Here is a 23,239-nt window from a genome sequence, read left to right on the forward strand (position 1 = left end):
TAAAAAGAAAAGCACTCTTGTCTATTGCAGAGCCGTGAACACAGCTCTGGTCTACTGGCAATGGGAAATGAGTCTATTGCCTTTTTTATGTGGATTTTCACATGTTTAAAAACCCACATGCACTAATTTTGCTGGATAAAGGGTAAAGATGTCAGATTATTTCCTGGGCTTTGTAGTAACTGATTCCTGGCAAAGGTGATGGCCATGTTAAATATTCCAAAATATAACGTGTTAATTCATGTGCTTTGAGCCAGTGTAGCTTTTTCACCCTGTTTTCAGTATAATTAACCTAAACACATATGAAAGCAAAAATGTGGATGGTAGCATTAATTATATAAAATACAGACAGATAAAAGACTGTTCAGCAACCGTTAAAAGCAAAGAATCAGTGTTATGTCCCAGAGCAGGCATCAGTCGAGTCGAGCATACCGATCATCTCAGCTACTGCCTGACATGACTCTCCCATGTGCTTCAAATGGCTGACCAATTAACAGCAGCTTAAGTCCTGGGTCCAAACACCCCTCTCTCTCTCACTCACTCGCTCACCACACACACACACAGACACACACACACACACACATGCATGCACAAAAGCAGGGACAGACATCCAAACGCACAGAAAAACACACATGCATGTGTGCACACAAGCATACAAAGTAATGGATCCACTCGCACTCGCACCCAGTACCACACACAGACAAGGACACACACACAGATACATACTCATTAACAAAGGCTTAGCAATGCAGAGTGTATACCCCCAGCAAAGTGTGGCATAGTCTGGCTGACTGGCCTCCCACAGAGGGGGAATACGCCTCAGTCACCTGATCCTCGGCTGCTCTCTCATCCTGGATCAGCGAACCACACAACAGCTTGTCTTTCAGTTTCACCCACCAAGCCTATATGACATGAAAACTGTGTGCTTCAAAACACACTGAACATGAAGACCTTAAATTAAAACTACAGAGCCAGATTTAGGAAAATAACTTTTCCACAAGGTTTAAGACTCAGAGGATCCAAAAGCCCTCTGCTCTCACTGCAGCATCTTTACAAATCTGTCTCACCACTAGGTGCCACCACTGGCTTCAAAAATAGATCCCAGCTCTGCAAAGAAAGTCCATCACAGAACTCATTTACAGTGTTTAAAATGCTTTTTTTCTTCATACTCTTTAAACAAATTGTAGTGCAATTTGTGACCAAAGTCAAAATTTCACACCAAGGCAGATTATTCAAATGAAATATAGAGTATCACACATAAATCTGAAGCACTTTGATTGTCCTGAAACAAAGTTTTTACACCTGTTTAAAGCAGTTTTAAGTCTGACCTATGACTGCATATGAGATAACGTCTCCTCCGGTCAGTTGTTCTGTGTGGCTGCAGTGATGTGGCTTCACTTAGTAATGTTTCTGAGGATTTGGGCTGTGGTCTGTCAACACTGATGTGACTCTAAAGAGCTACATGAAAAGACTCTGAGGGTGAGCTCGCGAAGACAGGAAAAAGAGACCACCTGAGTGACAAGCAACAGCTGAGTCCACACATCTGGAAACCAAAATGCAACCCTCTATTAAGTGCGTCTTTACGCACACACACTTTCCAAGTTGAAAACCTCCACCGAGTCGGCCACAGACAGTTTCACTTTTTTCTTTTCTTTCTACAGGGAAAAAAATGTCACAGAGCCTCAACTAACTCTCTTCTTCTGGCTTTGGTGCGTCTGGCCATGAAGTCATGGAGAGACAAATAATTTCCATCCCTTAATCTTGTTGATGATTCCCAAACCTCTCCGGACTTGGCTTGTATACTTTTTTTTTATCAACAAAAATATTAAATATTAACATCCACACACAATTTAAAAAGCAAGGTTGCAACATATAGAAAGTCATAAATTACTATCAAAATGAATATTTCTGAGCAAAAAACTTTGCACTCACCTCAGAGGCAACAACTTGGTCCGGGGTCTGGTTTGAATATTCCGTTTATCAGAATAAAATCACGACTTTGGAGGCATCCGGGCTGACTGCAATCAACAAATACTGTCGTTTCCAGTGCGGAACAAACTCAGTGGATGTGGACTTTCAGTGCATGATGTTGGACGCAGAGGGAGAAAGAAGGACGCGCACCAAGAGTTGAGCGCTGCACAGCTCTGGCACCAAGTTAAAGCGTCGAGGAATTACATTAGCGCTGCTCTGCGCCTATTGGCTTAAACATGACCCCCCTCCCTCCCTCGTCCACACACACGCCTCCCTCTCACTTACAGGCACACAGCATACTGTATACATTCAGTCCATGACTTTATGGATATGTTTTTGAGACATAATCAAGTCCACATGATCGGTTTTCCTATTAGAATCTATGTGTTAAAAATACCATTTAAGCATGACTGTAAACACATTAGTGACTACCATGGAGACTCAAGCACAGCACAGCAAATACACAATAAAACGTCCTCTGGGTTCTTCTCTTCTTCATAAATAATACACAAGAGTTTTCCAGGAAATGACTGATTGGATGGACTGTGTTACATCAGATCTATCTATGGCATATACTATATGTCATTCGCTCCCTTCGTGCATGCACCGCAGTAGCCTCATGAAACTCAAAACTGACCCTTCGTCATGAAGTCTGGAGGTTGTTATGTATCCAACAGTATGTCATACCAAGCCCTGCCCCGATATATGAAACTATGTGGGCTATGTTCAGTATATCAATAATCCAGAAGTGGCTTCCTTTACTTGAAGCCTGCTGCTGTATAGAAAAAGTAAAAGAAAAACAAATGTATTTATTGCCGTCAGTGTTTTTGTCCTTGTTGGGAGTTGTTGGGGAGGTTATTTTTTAAATGTAATAGGTTACAGATTGCTAGTTACCTTGTTAAAAGTGTGATAAATAATATAACTATTTTAATTATCTTATTAAATAAATACATAAAAAAAACTTTCACAAGTCCTAATGCCTAATGGAGGAGAATGGAAATGACTGAAAAGAGATATAAATAGACATAGGTCATTGAAAAAGTTTAAATTTCTGTATTTTGTGCAAGAATAGAAATTTTCTGCCTTTATTACTTAAATTACACTATATATTTTTTGCTGTGTTAGAGAAGGGAAGATACCATATTGTCTGCCATTATTGTAACACAGCTTGCTTTTGAAGTATGCCTGCATTCAGGACACTCTCTCCTTTTAATTGTTGTCTGTGAGCTTCTGAAAAGCGTGCTAGTCCTCATATAACATTCTCAGCATTGTAACTCTAATTAACCATGATCTGTGTCTCAAAAAGTGCTGTGTTGGGTCCTCGAATGTGAGGGAACTGGGCCTAAAAAGTCCTGTTTTTTTGCCTCTAAAGGGAGGACATGGCAAGAAAAGGTTGAGAAAAAGAGGATTTAGATCAATAATATATACATCACTAAGATCATCAGTTTAAATTAACTAACTGTATTGGCCACTCATCTCAGGCTGTTCTCACTGTTCGTATGTATACCCATGAAAAGTAATGCACCAGAATTAATATATATTCCCCATAATCATGAGGCAGTGATTCATGGAAAATCCACCTAAAGGGGAAGGTGGCAGTCACGTGACCACTATACCTACTGAATCAAAAGCAGAAGTAGTTTAAAAAAGCAAAAGTGGATTGGTCAAACAAACACAGGACTTTGCTCCAGGAGACTGGTGTTTGTTTCCTGTGTTAACTCAAGTGAACTCTGAGTTATTTTAAGATAAGTCATCAACATGTTTCTTTTCATACACCCCACCTTACTTTAGGTGAATGCGTAACACTAAATTACCTAAATAACGTGACCCCTTTTTGGGGATTAATTTGTTAGATAACATGGGAACCACTGAATGTGCATTTTTATATGTTGCTCAACATCAGCAGACTGTTGGCTGATATGGGAGGTCGTTTTACTCTTTGCCACATTGCTTGAATCAGTTGAAATCAATTTTTAGAGTATGACAACCCTGGTGCTACACTACCTCCACTAAAAATCTTATTAACAATGGTATCACAGCATGTTTTTAATTAAAAACAAAGTGACCTTGGTCATGAAAGGAACCAATCAGAAGCAGACACATGACCTATTGTAAGGCCAGCATCATAGTTTAATGAAAAAAGTGACTGCTGCCAGCACAGAATGAACAAAATCATACTCATGACACTATTTAAAGGTCATGGTTGTCAAAAAGTTAGCTCTTTGGATCACAGAGATGGATAAATGTCAAGCCAGCTGATCTTGATTTGCGGAGCTTCGCTTTTGGATTGAGTTTTCAGTCTCTGCTGCGGAGTCAGGGGAGTGAACAGAGCTGTTTGAATGTCCGTGAGCCTGGCAGTGGGACAGACGGGGCAGGTCAAACAGTATGGCTTATTGTCCCTGCCAGCCAGTCAGCCCACACAGGGAGGGACCCACGGACGCCCTCGTTCACCCTGCTGGCTGCTGCTCTGACAGTGTCTGACAGCTTGATTTACAACTTAAATTTCAAATTTTTGGTCTTTTAGCCTCAAATCCAGAGGGACTTTCAATGAGTACAACAGAATAAACTTAAATTCGTATGTCACCATGAAAACAAGCAGTAGTACAGCTGTTAGGACCCTGGATGTAAACAAATATTTCATTTTTGCCTTGAAAGATGTGCAAAAAAGCCCAAATTAACTCTTATAAACCTTTATACTTGCTCTGTTTTTGTCTCTTTGACCAAGCAGCCCAGTTTCCCTGTTGTGCATCACATCACACACACACAGACTTAAAACACACGTAGCTGCTGAACTTTTTGATGGGAAATTCGATCATCTTCTGTGTCCCGATTGCTCTCTTTCCACCTGTTATCCTCGCCTCCAAGCAGAATAGAGCCGGCCTCTGTGCTTCGCCTTGGCTCTTTGTGCTTGCACACAGACATCTGTAACATTAAGCCTATTTACAGCAGACAGAGAGAGAGAGGGAGAAGGGTATAAAAGGTAAGCCTATAGGCCTACACATGCAGCCAGAGAGGAAGCGAGGATCAGTGCAGCATGGAGAGCACAAAAGGGGCCTCTGGGTCAGTAAATCCTGCCCCTGTCACCTTCTGGTGCGTGGAAACACAGTGCGGATGATGGAAGTGTCAGAGGCAGGCGCAGCACGTTGTACATCTCTGATCCTTGTCTTTTATCTCTGTTCTTTCTGCCTCCTCCTCTTCTTCTCTTTTCTTTATGGAACACTGCTTTGAAAACAATCCAGATTGATGTGGGACTGCGCGCTTTGTGACAGCAGCTTGGATGTCATGAGCAATGAATGGCAAACTGCTGCATGAAGAGGTTATCTTCCTATCAGCGTATCTGGTTTTTGGAGGCAGAAAAAGGCTCCTCAGCTGAACTACACCAGGCTCATGTTTCATGCAATGGCCTGGTTATCACAGATATTTGGCGTTTTTCTTAGAATGGGAAAATTCAGTTATGATTTTTGCTTTTTTGCTGATGAATTCCAGTTCAGTGTGTAGGACTTAAGGGGATATTTAGCAGAAATGGAATTCATTATCATAGGTATGTTTTCTAACTGGCCTATAATCACCTGAAAATAAGACTTGTTAGGTTTTTGTTAGCTTATAATGAGCCTCACAAAAAGAGCCTGCACAGACTTCAGGGTCCCCACACATTTACACATTTACATGGACAAAATTTCTAGATTTTTCCGTGACAATTCAAGGACCCATAATGAAGACTTTTTCTTCTTGCCCCACTAATCCGACATTTTTCAAACATATCAGATTCAAACTCTTTTTAAATATAATTTCAGCTAGCTGGCAAATGGGAAGAGAGAGACAAACCCAGAGTCTGAAAGATAATATTCAGTCATTAAAAACACTGGATAACCACACACAGTGTCATTAACATGACTAATGAATTACCACAAGCCAAGTGTTGTGACTCCAGATATTTAGCACCAGAAGCTTTGGGTAGTCACTAAATTGTAGCTAGGTGTTGAAAATAGTTTGGGATCATCAAGCAATATGCACAAAAAAATCCGCGTCCTTCCCTGGTTGTGACCCACTGGGCCTCTTCCTTGTGTGACCCTGTATAACCCGGCTCCAAAACCTCCAACCTCCTTAGTGAGAATGAGGTAAGTGGTTCCAGATTTGGCCCTGAAGGAAAACTGTCAATCAAGTGGTGGGAATCTGGGCTGCGTTTCGTAACGGTCCGGTCGTCCCCAAAACATCATCTGGAAGAGACAGTGAACAGGAATGTTGTCTGAATCATCCTCTGCCTTTGCTACTCTGACTGTCTCACTAAAAATAAACTTAGGATGAATCCTCTGCTCCTTCAGATCAAAGCAAATAACATTTAAAAGAAAAGTCTACAATGAGTACAAACTTTTTGTGACACTTTCTCAGTGTCATTTATCACATTTACCTGTCTGTAATATGTGTCTTTGTCCTCTATCATTCATCTATCTGCCCATGTCATCTCTGTTACCACGAGGAGATATGGGGGTTAGGGGTGACCTGTTATCACTGAACTGTCATCAGATGCGTCACTTCACTCAAGTCAGGGAAGGCTTGGTTTCACTTGAAGGCATCTGTGACTGCAGGACTCTGTCTCATTTTTCAAATGTTGCAGCCATTCATAGGCTTAAATCATGTTGTCATCTTAAGTCGTCACATATTGCCGCTTTGAGTGTCCACATATTACGCTCGAGGTATCCTTCTGCATCTGCTGTTTACGTTCCGGGATGCTGCTAGCATGATGTCAACAAATGCACATGGTGGGATGATGCTGCACGTGGTTATTTTTCGGCAACAGCAGCACATGGCAACCAATGCCAGGATGTCAACAAATGTACATGCTGGTTTAGATTAGGAAAACAGTTGTAGGTGAATATATTTCTAAAAGAAAAGGCTTTTGTGTTAAAGCCCTCAAGGAAAACACTGACCATGTGTAGTCTCTTTCAACTTTCTAAGTCAAGAATCCGACTTTGAGGGGAATTTCAGTTAAAATTTGCAAGTGGGATGCACCTTACTGCACAGATATGGAAATTTATCAATCTCATCAGGTACTCTAAAAAAGTGTATTTCACAGATGTCAAACTGTAAAATCGAGTTTCAGCAAACAAAACAATTGCTGTATAAATTCCAGAGTCCAGTCCAAGGCCAACTCACTCGTACCTCATCTTAAAGCAGAAAACATAACTCAGAATGACAAGTGGACCTTCAAGGGTGAGATATGGTATGACACAAGAGAGGCTTAGCAAACTAATGCAACTAATTCAGGTATTTTTATGAGGGGAAAGGCTCCGAGTGGATGGAGTGGAACACAATCTTTCCTCATTTCTGGAATTCCTGCCACCTCTGAGTGGTAATTGTTGAATGAAGTAAATCAACAGTCAGTGCCCCCCTGCAGGGACACACACATATTCAGGCACACACAGTTTCCTGTCTCACTGGTGTGGTGTTTTTTTAGACAGGTGTGTGACAGCGAGTGAGTGCACCGGTTAAATGTTAATCCCATTAGGTGGATGTGCTGTTCGTTGCTCAAGGCACATTTAGTCCCTCCACACACACACTCACACAACAACTCCTATGGTGATAGCTCTCAAACTGCCCTAATTAGGCTAACGACTCACATCACATCCGGCGTGCTACCTCCAACCTGTGCAGGACCTCCAGCAGTTAAGGCACCATAGCTGGCATACCTGAACACTTTGTCAAGCACTTGAACCCCTGAGAGCCAGGCTCTTTAACTCTTGAGTCTTTGACCATATTAGGTTGGGTGGTCGTTGAGCTCAACTTGAGCGGATGGAGGCGGCCACATCGCTGCCTGCGGCTTCCTGCTACATCCCCACTCCTGAACACAATTACTGGACACGTCAGTCACTGCCTGGCCAAAAGAGCCACACTTGACTTTACATGAAGAATTTAATGGCAGCCCTTAAGAAATTTGGTGTGAGTCTGCAACATTTTAAAGTGAATAACTGATGCAAGCACCGGTTGATATATGAAGCACTTTTAAGTTTGCAAATAAACATCTGGTTTTGGATTAGACCGTCATGGGAAAATCATCTAGTGCAAAAAACAATAATTTATCATTGATGAGCTGGAAGCCCTCTGTTGTGCATGTACTTCATTACACTATAGACATCTGGGTGATGCTTTTATTCATGGTGAATTACTTTCTTTTGTTGCTTTTGGGAATTAGTCCTTGTCCAAATCGAAGGTCTAAAGACATGCTGATTGTAAAATCCTTTGAGGAAAATTTGTGATTTGGGGCAAAATAAATAAAATCAGCTTGACATAAAAGATCAGTTGTAAGGATCTAACCTTTCCATCCGAGCTGGTCTACCACTACAGTTCACATTTGATTATGTGCCATTTGAAACCCTCAAGTCAAGCATCTATATAAATGCAAGAAGGTAAACACTTACACTAATGTTTGGCCTGCAGAGAAACATCATCCACATCTGCAACTTAACACCTGACTGTGTCACTGGAGTGGAGTTTCCCCCTCCGGGCTGTACTGTAAGACTTTGAAATCCCAAACTCAGCAACAGTGTCAGTGTCATCCTGTTTGAAGCCTCATGATGGGTTACAGCAGCACTAATTTTCAACTGTTGTTAATAGGTTTACCTTCAGGGCGCTCTGGGAGCTCGGTGTATCAAGGCTGTGTCCTTACTACAGCAGTAAAGGTTTGATTCCAGTGGATTACTGGAAATCTATACTCAAGGAAAAGTACAATTACTCCCATAAAAATAGCTCAAATAAAAGTGAAAAATTACCATTTGAGAAACCTATCTAGGTAAAAATAATAAGTAACTGTTTACTAAATTACTCAAACTACAACCTACTTTCTATTTTAAATAATGACAGATTTTTTTTAAAATAAATTAGTGTGACTAATCAAACATATAAGGATAGCCCATGCAAGTCAAATATAAACAGCTTTCTCTCAAGCCATATCTTCGTCTCTATCAATCTCTTCCTTCTCAAAACATCGAAGATTAACCTTACAAATGAAGAATCAACATATGTTGGTGAGCAAACTATATTTTCACCTCTAGTGAAGAGTAGGAGTGCACTTTTATAAAGGAACATGAAAAAGACTCACTCCTAAAAAGTCAAAACATCAACAACAAATACAACAATGACAAAAAACCCTTTTTACCCTTTACTGCTTTACTTGCAATGTGTTACTACTGTCCAATAAAGCAGAAAATACCAGGAAAAATGATCTGAAATGTATAAAAGTTAGTCTTGACACTGACAGGACTATTTGTGCTTGCTGCTGCCTGGATCAGGATCTGTGACCATATGGGACCACCCGTCATCTTATCTGTATAGATCTTAAAGTGATTACCTCATTCTTTGAGTTAATGCCAAACCTCTCCTGTGTGACACTGTCTAATCTTTAAGCCTCTGCCGCCCAAAGACCACTATATATGATCAATTCACCACAGCAGAAAAACAAAGGAGCACAATTTAAGTGGATGTGATGTTGGGTCTATTTTGAAGGTGCAATACGAAACATTAATGATGAAAGCTTGATCTCGATAATTTCCTGACGAGGTAGTGTTAAGGAAGATGTAGTGATTAAGTTAAGTTAAATTCATTGAAAATATAATGGATTTGCGCTAAACTTTACGTAGATCAAGAGCAGATATATTATGTGAGGCATGTGAGCGATAAGGAGTGAAGTGATACTCATTAAAATGCAAAGTGGTGACTTATTTATTTGTTTCAGCACAAGAAGGAGCTCCTACGAGTAAACACTAGGCTGTGTGTGTACATCTGTGAGTGCATGGGGGGGTTAGACAAATGAGCCTTTTGGCTTGCCGCTTACTGAGGCGAGCTAAAAAGCAAACAGCACCAGGCATTTAGGCAAGTTGAAAACACACATGCATGCACACCTAGCGGATAGAATGACAGCGGGGGCCTCACTGGTATGTTTCAGTCTAATAAAGGAAGTCAACTGTGCATAATATCACATCACCAGTCGTGCTTAGTGGAGGCTCTTGTTGACTTTTATGTGTATTGTGTGTATACTGTATGCACGAGCTACCTGAGTGCATTTTTCAAAAGTATTTTCAAGTAGTTAGCCAGCTTCCCTCTCTTCCTCCTTCCCCCTCCTCAAGGCTCTGGCCTCAGGGAGGAAGTGTGTGACAGCACGGAGCTCCTGGATTATTTGGAAGAATGTCTCACACAGAAACACACGCACATGTGCGAAGACACACAAAATCCGGGGGATATGTCAGCTGAAGGCAACAATGGAGATCGTAGGTAAGGTGAAGGAGGGTGAGGATGGAGGGACCAAGAAAAGAGAGAAGACAGACCTCGGATTGCACTCTCGCCTTGGGAGGCCAGGGAGAACAAATGTCTTTGACAGTCCAGAAATGAATTTTCCTGCCGTTGTTACAACTGCAGCCAAATACGTCAAACCCTCCCTACAATCCCCAGACCGCAGCACGTCAAAGACAGATAAAATATTAGGAAAATACTTAATTTGAAAACTCTTTGAAGGTTCCCTAACTGAGGTGTCCCAGGGGACTCTGTCTTTCTCTTGCAGATATAGTGTTCAGTTCCAGACTACTGCTTAAAACAACTTGGTATCCTCTTGGCCACAGTGTTATCATTTTGTGTATCAAAGATTTATCAAGGAAGCTCCTGACTTGGTTTAGAGGGAGCTGAGCTGCAAGGCAAATCTCTTGATTTACTGGTCCACCCAAGTCCCACCCCTTTCCTATCGTCATGAACTTTGGGCAATGACTGAAATAATAAGATCACGGATACAAGCAACCAATAAGAGTTTCCTATGTAGTTTGGCTGGGCTCAGCCTTAAAGATAGAGTGAGGAGCTTGGATATCTGAAGTGAGCTTGGCTGCTCAGTTGAGGTGGTTTGGGCAGGTGATCAGGATTTCTCACTGGCCCCTTCTGTAAGTAGTTTTCTAGGATGTCCAGCTGGTCGGAGGCTCCAGGGTAGACCAAAACACGCTGGAGGAAATGTATGTCTCATCAGGCCTGGGAATACCTCGGGGTCCCCAAGGAGGAGCTGGAAAGTGTTGCTAGGGAGAGGGACAACTGGAGGACCTTGCTCAGCCTGCTGCCCTGGATAAGCAGATGAAAAAAATGGATGGATATATCAGAAATTTGCAAGCCTGCGCTGATAGGTGGATTACCTTCGAAAAGAGCCAGGTTATATGTTTCCCCTTGTTTCCAACTTGCGCTAACTTAACCTACAGCTAGCAGAAGCTTACAGGCATGAGAGTAGCATCAATCTTCTTGACTGACTCTTGACAAGAAATCTAATATAAGTGTATTACCCAAATGTTAAACTCTTTCTTTAAGTTAAGAAAACTAAAGTGGGTGGTCAAAAAATAACGGGCACTCATCCAATACCGCAGTTCCCTGTCATTCATGCAGTCATAGGCTACAGTATATGTAGTCAAAAGCATTACACTTCTCCTCTCTGCATCTGTAACATAAGAACAATATATATTTCAAACCTGTCTCATATTTCCCTTTGCATATAAACCCAGAGGCTTAAGAGGTGAGAACCTGTCACACAATGAGAAACACATGTTACACACATGGCCCATGGACAGTCTCTCTGATGTACGAATGAGACCTCTTACCCACACACATTTGCAGGAACTCATAGCTGTGTTATGTTTTAGATGATGTATGTTCAGAATGTATATACACTGGGTGTAATCAACGATACAGCCCTCAAAACATATAGGTTATGATATATACAGTGATGATGCAATGCTGTGTTTTAGGCCTTCCTATCAAAGTCCACCCTGTGAAATGTCTGCTGTATAGCCTTAACTAATGCTCCCAGCCTTGTCCAGCAGAAAACCAGGCTCCCACAGGCTTCAAGAGAGAAAACAAGTGCAGATTTTGGCCAGATAATGCAGTCATTCATTTCTTTGAGAAGAAACAAAACACTTCTGGCAACAAAAATTGTGTCTGGAGCCCTGCACCGAATCATATTGATTTAATATGTATAGTTTGGAGTTCAGTGAGTTAGTCTGATACATCTTTTTCTGTAGTATATCTGTTAATCACTGGTTTAAATTACTCCAGAATTGTCATCTGTTACAAATCTTTTCAAGAAATATTTGCATATTTGGTAACAGTTACTTGATGACAGCAGACCTTTTAAAAGAGTTGGTCTCTTTGAGTTGGTCTTTGTCCACGGCCAGCAAAGGCACTGTTATGAGACATAATCCAGAGAAAGCATAAAAAAATGCTCACGGTACTATTTCTCTCATCTGCTCAATGACACTAACACGAGAGGACATCCACTCTCCAAGTTCCATTAATCATAAAAAAAAAATCAAAGAAGGTAGACAAGAGCTTAAAAACAGATGTAGAAGCATTAGCTTGCTTCATTAGGGCTCCTTCAAACTTGGACAGGTTTAACGCTACTTTGAATCTGTCTACACTTGGCAGACAAATCAATCTTGGATGAAGCTTTGAATCCTAGGATGCAGTAACACATTGTGCATGCCTCATTTCCACCGCGCGGCTCGGCTCAACTCAACTCTGTTCAACTCACTTTTAGTCCCAGGTGCTTTTCTTAATCGTTTTTCACCTCAGGGCACCCTGTCAATGCAGGCAGCATTCTTAGCCTACTGTCATAGAGAGTTCATGTGACACTACTGTGACATTATCTTCAGTGTCTCAATATTTGGATCCTCTCATCTGCAACCAAACAGAGACACGTGCACTTCAGCAATCACAGACAGCCTGTAACTCAAAACTACCTTGCCCTTAATTATGCCTAACTTTAGGGCTTAATAAAACGCAAACTGGCAAGTTGTGTAAAAATCCAGTCTCTGCACAGTTGTCATGCATGTTGAAATTAGCTTCAGAGAGTTTATTTCTGCAGTAAAGTTGGGAATTTTAACATAAGTGTCTATAGGGTGACTCATTTTTGGAGCCAGCTTCAAGTGGCCATTAGAGGAAGTTCAGGCATTTACGTGTTACCTTCATCTTTTAGTCCTGGATGTTGCTGCCAGCTTGAGACACAATTTCTTGTCAGATTTGAACTAAAGCCTGTCTTGGCTGAATCTAAAGACATTGACCCGTCACTCTGCGATTAGAGAACTAGAGTTATGTCAAATAGCCAATGATATACCATATTTGGAAATATTATACAAGTGCCAAACCTTTGCAGAAACTGACCCAAACTTCATTAAGGTCCATATATTCAAAGAAAGGGTTTAATATTTTGGGGGTATACTCTTATGTTCATTCTTGGTGAGAGTTAGATGAGAGGATTAGTAACACTCACACGGCTGTCTGCTAAATAAACAGCGACCAGTTAACATAGCTTTGCTAGCCTGGTTATGACCAAAAGTAGCCTAATAAAATCCTCCTTCAACACCTCTAGAGCTCACTATTTAACATGTTATTTCCTTTCTAAAAATGAAGTTGTGGTTTTAGTGTGCTCCCCTGCTTCCAGGTTTTATGCTGAGCTGAACGAAGTTAATCGCCTGCTGGCTGGAGCTTCATATTTCCTGTACAAACCATCCTTAAAAATGAATTAGTCTCAATGGCACGGATACACGTTTAGTTACAGAGCTGCATCTAAAGCATTAGCATGGTACTGTGAAAATGGGACATCATATCAGGGCAGTAAAGAATCTAACACTGTCTGCAGACTGTATGTTCCATCACCATCGCCTCAGCCCAGGTGGGCATGGTACAGTCGAATTAATCCATTCAACATGTGCTCTGTGCATGGGTGTGCATGTGTGTTAGTGTGTGTCTTTAGCCTCTGGAGGTTCATCTGTGCAACACGTGCCAAGGAAGTTCTGTCATCACCTCTGCAAAGAGTGGAGGAGAGAGAGACAAGAGCGGGGAGAAGGAAGGGAAGAGCGGAGACAGATGGAGGAACATCAGGGGAGGGGGGAGCTATAAAAAGAGAAGGGAAGAAGGGGAATATGAGGGATAGGAGGAATACGGGTGGGACGTACATGGTGGAGGGGAAGGGCTGAAACTCTCCAGGGGAGGATGTCAGAAAGCTCTCCCTGTTGGGTTTAGCCCCTCCGACAAAATTGTTGGCTTGTATCCACTGAACATGCCTCCTCTGTGCCTGGTCCATCTATCATTCTGTCTCTCACACTTTCTGCCCCCCTCTGTTGCTCTGTCTCTCATCCATCTCTCAGAAGTATTGAAAGCAGCGCTTAGCCAAGCCCTGACACTCTCATAATCAGACTCTGAATCACATTATTTGCCAAGGGCAATAAATGGACAAGGATTTGTTTTGGTTTGGAGACTGCTGGAGAGACACATCAACAAATAGTGAATTAAAACAAGTAAACACTGGAACACTTGGCAGAGTGGCATAAGGATGGTGAAAAATGTACAGACAGTGTGCTATAAATATATCACGATAAATAAACATTCAAAACTCAAACACAGTTTTCATTTAGTGAGTAGGTCTGCAACTGCAGAGAGGAAAGTGTCCACAACTGATTTGCAAGAAGGCAAACTGTACCCAGAGGAAAGGAAAATTCAAAATAAGATCTCTGTATTTGACCTGGGAATGAGAACAGGGTTGGTAGCGGTATACAAGCATGAAGTAGTATAAAAATAAAATACTCAAGAAAAAGTGCCTTACTTAGCTGCATTCCAGCATATTTATTGGATAGTATTGTTTCTGACACATTTTTCTGCAATATGTTCCTTTTTATTATTCATCTCCTGACATACTACAAGTTCAGCTAAAAATTAGATGGTTTAATCAGATATATAAGTTTAATGCCTCTATTCTTAAGCTGCCTGCCCACAAAACATTATATATCATGACTGCACCACAGTTTCACAAGTTAAAAACAATCATAGCTTGTCTTTCAGTGATGTTAGAGCAACTCAGCAAAGTAGAACTTCCCAAACAGTGATTAGCAAGCAGAGAGGCACCAGTTTACTCTAATGAGCTGTAGCTAATTGTTAAGTGTGTCAGTGATGTAATGCTGCACCTGCCTGAGCTCTCCTGGGGATGCTGCTGGGTGTAGAATAACACCCACAGGTGGGCTCAGGTGTGTGTGTGGAGGAGAAAAAGAGTGAGAGAGTCAGAGAGAGAGAGACAGAACTGTTACGAATGCTTTTTTTCATCCACTAGTGCATTTTGTGATTAACTATCTGTAAGTAAAGACACCACCCTTGGGAACCCATATGTTGTTTACGACCTTGCTGTCGCAGCACGAAGAACACAAAATACTTGACTCCACATCTTGTCAGATCATTTCATCTAGCTCTATTTGCATTTGTGCTGTGAACGCTCTGCAAACACCCTCATTACAGTGATTTACAGTCGACTGTCAGAACAGCTCAAACTGAGAGTGAATATTTGGCACGTAATGGCAACAAATGGGAAGCTAAATGGAGTAAACTCGTGACCTGTGTGTTACAGGAAAGTCTGTGTGACCATTTGTCCACCCTGTCTGCATGTTAATGTACACAAGTTATGATTTGTCACTTGTTATTTGAGGTCAGTCCAGTTGAAAATGTTCATTCATTGTTTGATTTATTCATGATTGCAGCATCTGAAGAGGTATTAATTAAGGGTTATTGGGGCTATTTTTTTTTAACTTCCACCCAATAATTATACCAGGCCTTGTAATTTTCAAATGATGACTATCTGATTAATTTCTGAAGTCCTTCATTTGCAATAAGTCAGCCCCCCACACCTGAACTTTGTTTCTGCTCACCACGCCACATTAGAGTCCAATGAGGCATAAAGCCACCGGAGCGGTGCCATGCAGTGCTGCGCTAACCAGCTCTGCTCACCACAGCTGATATTTACAGGCAAAGCTATATTTATAATATATGGGGGTGGGTGGGTTGGTGAGGGGCACATAAGATCTTTAAAATCAGCACAGTTTAAATGTTGGCACCTGGGATCAGTGTCACCAATTCAGTACCAAACCAAATGTTTTCCCTTGGTTTCCTGAGATATAACATTGAGTAATGGCCAGAAAAGTGTTTTTGCAGAAAATTATGATTTCACAAAAAAGTTAACCGTTGAGATTTCGTATATAAAATGCCATCACCTAATCCTTTTATCTTATTTGTCATTTGTGTGAAATCTCATAATAAAGTATGAATTTTTGAGTTATGGCCAAAAAACACTTTTCGTGAGGTCATAGTAACCTTTGAGGAAATTCCCTTAAGGCCTTCTTGAAATGACATGTTCAAGAGGATGAGATAGATGGAAGGTCAGAGTGACCTTGACCTTCGACCACCGAAATTATATCAGTTTATAGTTGAGTCCAAGTGGACGTTTGTGCCAAAGTTAAAGAAATACCTTCACAGTGTTCATGAGACATCGCCCTCACAAGAGTGAGACAGTGACCTTACCTTTTGACCTATAACCACCAAAATCTTATCACTTCACCTTTGAGTCTAAGAGGAAGTTTGTGCCAAATTTGAAGAAATTCCCTCAAGGTGTTCCTGAGAAATTGCATTCATGAGATTGGGATGGACAACCTGAAAATATAATGCCTCCCGGTGTAATTTTTGCTGGCCTGAAGGCATAATAATCTGAGAGTGTAAGTGTCAGTAATTGCAAGGAGCGCTAACAAAAGTTTTGGGTGAAAACGAGGCGATTTGTGATAGCGGAGTCACCTATAGTTATTAGCCATACATTGAACCAATGACCAACAATGGTGCTCATATTTGTTAGATATCACACGTGAAGTCTGAGTAAACTGTCAATTGTCAGTGTGGTGCTGCATGTATAATTTATAGTAACCTGGAACCCTAAGCATATTTGTGTGATATACTGAATAGCTGGACTGGCCTATAATAAATATTATAATGTAAAAGGAAAATTTCAATTTTATGTAATTTTTTTCTGGGCAGATTGGGTGGTGATGGTGCTGAATGTTGATCCCATGGCTAGTTTTCCCAAGGCCTTGTTTACAGGTTAGCAAATGGAGAGGAGGGGAAACTCATCGATTCCTGCATCTAATCATGACTCTAGATCATCAATAGGGGCTTTTAATGCTAAAGCAGACCATGAATTCTGACATGTGCGTGCAGGCGCACAGACGTAAACACACACATTCATGCATGTGGCGCACCACCATGGATTTCTGCAGCCAAGCACGACATGACTGTCTCCTCAAATATGTAAACAAAGTGATCACCAGCAGGATTAATGCTGACTTTTTCGGAGAATATTTGTTTAGTTGGTTTTACTCCAAACTGCACGATTCTGTTGTCGGAAGGTGTTAAGGCCCAGTGTTTGAGTGGGTTGGAAATGGTTTAACTTTGAAGTGAGCACAAATGAAGAACAAATAAATACACACAAGAAAGAGAGAAATATACAAACGCATGGAGACAGAGCGATAAAATGGGAGAACTCATCAGTTCAACACACTGATTATAAAATGAATCAAAGAAATGGCTGCATCTGCACTGCAGCTGGTTTCTACCTTGTCCGGACTCCTGCAGTGTGTGTGTGTGTGTGTTGTAATGACTGGGTGCCATGGCTCCTCGCTGTGTTCTTGCTAACTATGACTCACCGTCACTGTCGCACCAGGCTGCTGCCTTGGCATCACACACACTCAGCCACCATGGCAGCCAACTCCCACAGAGTACGTGTGTGTTTATGGGAGTGTGTGTGCTGAGAGAAAGAGAAAATTTGAGAATTTACACAGAGAGAAAGTACAAGAATTGACAAAAATATACATTTTGCCAATGCACAAATCACCAACTTTCCTAAAGGTGCTTTATGAAGAAGCTTTTAAGCTGTTTGAAGGAACATAACCATCTGCGTGCAGCAGCAGGGAGGACAGGAATTGAGATAAAACCTGCTGCTGAGATCAATGAGTCTCCGAGGACCAAAGCCATCAGAAGATGCCCCTGTGGATAAGCTCTTAATTTCATCCCAAATGCAACTCTATCTCCCAGAGCCTTTGGTTTCTATCTAATTTTGGTTCATTTCCTTCAGAGGTGTTTTGTTTGACTCACAGTGAGTGCAGAGATGCTAAAATCAGCTTGTAGGAGAAAGTGTCAGAGTGAGTGTCAGAGAAAAATGATATATTTTATTTTAACACTGGATCTAGTATTATATAAAAGACCAGCTTGATGCACAGCTTGAAAAAAAGCATGGAGGCCAGAGATGGTTCAGTGCAGCAGCAGGACTTAATGATTAATTTACCAACAGATGACAAGCCTACATGATATACACAGATTACATAAGGTTAGAGATCCCTCTGTCTACACACAAACACACACATTGAGAGACTCAGAGTGTTAATGATGAACTGGTGTGGTCTGCGGGTAATTGGCTGCTTTGTACTCGCTGTGTGTGTGTGTGTGTGTGTGTGCGTGTGTGTGCGTGTGTGAGTGTGAGTGTTTGCTGAGTTTTGTCATGCAAACTGCAGACTCAGTAGAGTTTCATTCACTGGCAGTAACACGTTGGTAGAAAATTATTGCTCATATTGTGACTTCCGTGTGATTTGTGCTGCATAAATTCACATTTAACAGGGGAGGTTCGGTAAAGAGGTCATTAGGCTTTCATTCATAAAGCAGGTGGCCCAAAAAAGGAAAAAATAAAAGTATTAGCTAGTATATAAGTAAACAAGAGGTGCTTTTTGAAGGAAGTAACACCTAACATTGTTACAAAAGTAAATATTACTAATATAATGAGTTTCTTGCCTGTGAAACTCTCAAAAGTCCCCATTAAGAGGTCAAATGATCACACCTGAGGCAGGGAGGACAGCACACAGGACAGGTGCAATCACTTCACCCAAACGAGAGGTTAGCCTGCATATACTGCCCTGCTCTCTTTGTCTGTTTCTGTTCTCAGCCATGTTGTGTTCATCCAAGCTTTAACCACATACAGAAAGATTTATCAAGGAATCCTCAAAAACAACAAAACTGCTCTGCATTTTCAGCCTTAGACTTCATCAGATCCTGATAATCTTTGCTATTACTAGGACTACATATCACAAATGTTACTTGCAGGTATCCCATGCATTTTTACCAATGAATTTTCAAAACCTTTCCATAATATTTTACCCAATTTTCACTACTTCATCAAAGTAATTTGAAATAGCCTGCTCAGACACTTTTCTGCAGCACATCTGAAGTGGGCTGCAATTCCAAATGTGGAGAGGTACGGACACTTCATTTCCCCACAGCTAAATTTGGCCACTTGGCACCAAAACTTTAAAGTTTTCTGCATCTCTCCTGAGCTATGTAGGTTATTTTATTTGTTTTTGAAAGTTGTGCATTATTAAACTCTTACTTCCTTGGCATGCGCAGATAAGCAAACTGCTGGCGCTTGCTATCTTTACTCACACATTAGACATTCCTGCCCTGGACTAGCTGCAAACACCAATGCGAATCATGTGATACTATGTGATTTTAACAGTCACGCAGCTCTGCTCTAGATTTTGAATTAGTAATACAAAGAAGCTTTTTTGTGTAACATCAGACATGTTTTGGGATTTTTATAAACATATTTTAAACAAGGGATAAAACAATGTAGACCTTTTGCATTATTCCAAAACATTTAGTTAATTCCAAAGTATTTTCACACCTGGAAAAAGCTTTTCCAAATTCATCCTTTTCCAGGATTTTATATCCATGGATAACCCTATATTACCTATGTAAAGAATAGCAGGTAGAACAGCCAGCATGGGGTCGCTCTAAGCATTTTAATTTGCTTGAAATATGCTGAAGCTGAAGTTTCTTTGAAAAAAAGTACATTTCTTTGGATTTCTTTGGATTCCTGGGATATTGTGCATCCCCTCCCAAGACAGAAAATTATTTGATTTCAGTAAAATATTAACTTATCATATTAATCAGATCTACCATGGAACATGCTATTGCTTCACATCAGTGCACAAAGTAGCACATTGAACTTTCCAGAGCAACTTGTAAAATCTGGTAAAATAATCAACTTGCTGTGGATATAAAGTACATTATTTATGGTATACGTATTCAGCAACCTGTAACCATGAATCAGTGTGGTGCACAAGCTAAATGAATAGTAATTTAAATGGAAAAATACAGCGGAGGGGAAGGCATATACTGGTAGGAGGGAGACAGCTGTGTGTTGAGGAAGAGATGCCAAAAAGGACAATGAGGTCAGCACTAATTTGGAGAGGTGAAGGTGGAAAAGTGACGAATGAACGAGAGGTTAAGACGAGAAGAAGACAAAGGGGGAGGGGAATGAGAAAATTCTGTGTGCGTGCTACACGTGTTGCTTGTTGCAAAATACAGTAACCCTGATGAGAAAGGGAGGCAGACAAAGCCAAATAAAAAGGTGCAGCACTACACAAGCATGCGTGCATATCATGCTGCCACAACACACATACACACACACACACGCTTACCCACCTTGAACAACCAATCCTCCCAGATTGCTAATGAAAGCTTTCATTATGCGTATACGGCCACTACTTAGAGCGTCTCGCAGACTAATGATACCTATTTCCACCGCTCTAAACTCTGACACCAAAGACTCCCTCCGTAAATCACTCGGTACTCATTGCACTAATTAATAAAGCCGTGCCAGACTTAGTGACTCTGGGGGGAAATTTAATAATGTTCACAGAAAAACCTTCAAAGTCAAACTCGATTATCAAAACCGAACAGCCTGGGAGTTTGTTTTTGCTGATTCCGCAGGAGCTCAGTTGGTATTTTGAAAGTCTTCATGCTTACGAGTGCATATGTTTATCTGAATGTGTGCATTGGTGGCCTTGGGGTTCCAGGCCTCTCAGTGGGAATGCACCCTTGTAACTGCTGAGGTTAAACCTTGGTGACCCCTTTGCTACCAGTGAGGTTAAAGGCCATCTGTCCTCGGGGAAAGCAGTGGCGACACCCAGGACCTACAGGCTTGACTGGACAGTCTGAACACTACATCGAACTTGACAGCCCAAACTTTACTCGGGTAACATCCAAGAATGAAAAAAAAAAAAAGAATCTCATCTCATTTCATCCCAACAGATTAATTAATTGCATAAATTGCAACGTGTTGGCCCATGTCTCCTGAATAATCAGCTCTGAGACCCTTCAGACGCACTCTTGCCCTCTTTGCAACTTGCCAGGCTCATTTAACCCACTATTAGCCTGGGGACAAAACACAGAGTGACCTCAGTTCACCAAAAGCAAAACAAAGACATTCACAAGGTCGCGTGTGTTACATTAAATGGTTCTGAAATGTTTTGGAGCTGAAAGAAATTTGCAGAAAATACTGAGGTAGCAGTTTCCTGTTCTCTTGCCAAAAGTCCAAAGAAAAAGAAAAGATTTAGAGGTTTCTTTCCACAACTTTTATACCCACCCTGGAAAAAATTGGCAGACTTACTACCCTATATCTTAAAAGTACAGAAAGTGTTATGAGATATTGTAGCTAATAACACTTTCTGTTGGATGGTCTACCACTTTGGCCCAGGCTGAAATGGCTCATCAACCACTGGAAGGATTGGCATGAAATTCTGCACATTTATTCATGGTCACCAGATGATGAATCACACTCACTTTGGTGATCTCTTTCTCTTGTGGACATATTATTGTTTTCTTAAATATCCCAGCAACTATCTGCTGGCTTTCCGTTTAATTTGACATTCATAGTCCCCAGTGGATAAATTGTTATCACTTTGGGTATCCCAGAATTTGTAATTTAGTACTACAATACTTTGGATCTACACTACTCAGTATACAATAACCCCTGAAAAAGAGATTTTTGAGAAAAGAAGTTACTGACCCTATTTTAGTTTGAAAACTGTGGGGTAGCATTTTAATCTGGATGGGAAGAAACAAAGCCCTGGAAAATCATGGCTCAAACACCCAATTTTGCTTACCAAAGGGGGCTTAGATTGCGATCCTACACTCTGAGACGACGTTCATCAAGGCCTCATTACATTGCATTAATGGTTCAACCCATTCTCATTCTGAACTCATAAGTAGCGTCACTTTGTCACTGCTTCAGGTGTAAGAGCATGACATAAAAAAGCACCTTTTGCATGTGCATGAAAGTGCTGGGTGGCGTCACGTGAAAACGACTGACAGAGCTGAATGTGGTGTTATTATATATGCTGGAGGACAGCCTGACGACACCTGCCATGTCCGCTCGATATGCACACAGGGAGCATCACTTGAGAACGCAGCTGGACAGAACCTGATTTTGCCATCCTCCTGGTACCTCTCTAATATTTTCCTTTATTTGATTTGTAACAACATCCCATCTCTTAAAATGGACATTTTATAATGAAAACATATTAGTGTGGACTTAGCCTCAAGGCTTTACATTCATACCACTATTCTTCACTTTAGCAAACAGTGAGTTCATGTTGGAAAAAAACAACCTCCCTACTGACTTTTATTTTTGAATGACCTTCAACTGCTGAAAAACACAAAACACGGCTACTTAATAGAATTCACGAGCAAATTTGGTTTGGGAACACTCTTTTGCAAAACTCAATCCAATTAAGCACACTTTAAAGTGTTCAGTCAAAGACTAAATAGGTTGGCTGTTGGTTTGATGGATGTGCATTTCCTGCCAACCAGCTCCCAGTCTAACACGAGACCATACATCATGTTAGATTATGTCCCTCTTTGTGCGCCTTACAACTCTGACACCTCCACTAGTTAAACTGATCGCTACCAAGAAGCGTCACAATCACAAGTATGCAGCTTTTAAAGTCACATTCATGGGCCGACCAACAGTCCGGTAATCACATCACAGCTTTCTAATGTTGTTACTGGGCTCCCTCCAAATACAGTTTTCAAGGCAACCTGTTTTATGCATAGTTAATCTTGTCATTTTGAATAAAAAGACAAGGTTTCAGTCAGTAATTCACTCCTGCTCCGGTCTGCGCTTGAACCAAGACCACCTAGGTGATATTTTAGAGGAGATCCTTGCTGCAGCCATCTATGTGGAATAAAGACACTATTCATTGACTTTCTGGCCCGATTACTGTTGACTTAGGCAGAGGGGGGAAGAAAACACGAAAACATGTGCTGATTGAGACTGCTTCAGAACCTACGGCCCTGCCTGAATAGATTTAAATGTGAGCTTTCTAGCTCTAAACAACGCAATTTGTGAGCACTATCAATTACAAATGAAAAACATAAAGCGATGATGCATAAAACAGCTTTTCTGTAAACTGAAAACACATTCAAAGGAACTAGCTAAATCAAGATAATCGGGTCTTTGACCCCTCTACTGTATTGTGTGATCTTTAAGTGTGTGTAAATCTCTCCTCTTTTGCACAGTTTGTCCCTGACACCCTCTGATCCTTTGTTTACTGCAGATCAT

General features: G+C 41.1%; 1 protein-coding gene across 1 annotated transcript in view; it reads right to left on the reverse strand.

The window, feature by feature from the left end:
• Positions 1–2,128, reverse strand: part of prickle1b (prickle homolog 1b) — a 35,157-nt gene extending 33,029 nt beyond the window's left edge. The window contains exon 1 of the mRNA XM_042511661.1: positions 1,930–2,128. The gene's annotated coding sequence lies outside the window, so the exon portion shown is untranslated. The remainder of the gene's footprint in view (positions 1–1,929) is intronic.
• Between the last annotated feature and the right edge of the window lie 21,111 nt (positions 2,129–23,239).

This window comes from Plectropomus leopardus, chromosome 22, assembly GCF_008729295.1.
Source record: "Plectropomus leopardus isolate mb chromosome 22, YSFRI_Pleo_2.0, whole genome shotgun sequence".
NCBI lineage: Eukaryota > Metazoa > Chordata > Actinopteri > Perciformes > Serranidae > Plectropomus > Plectropomus leopardus.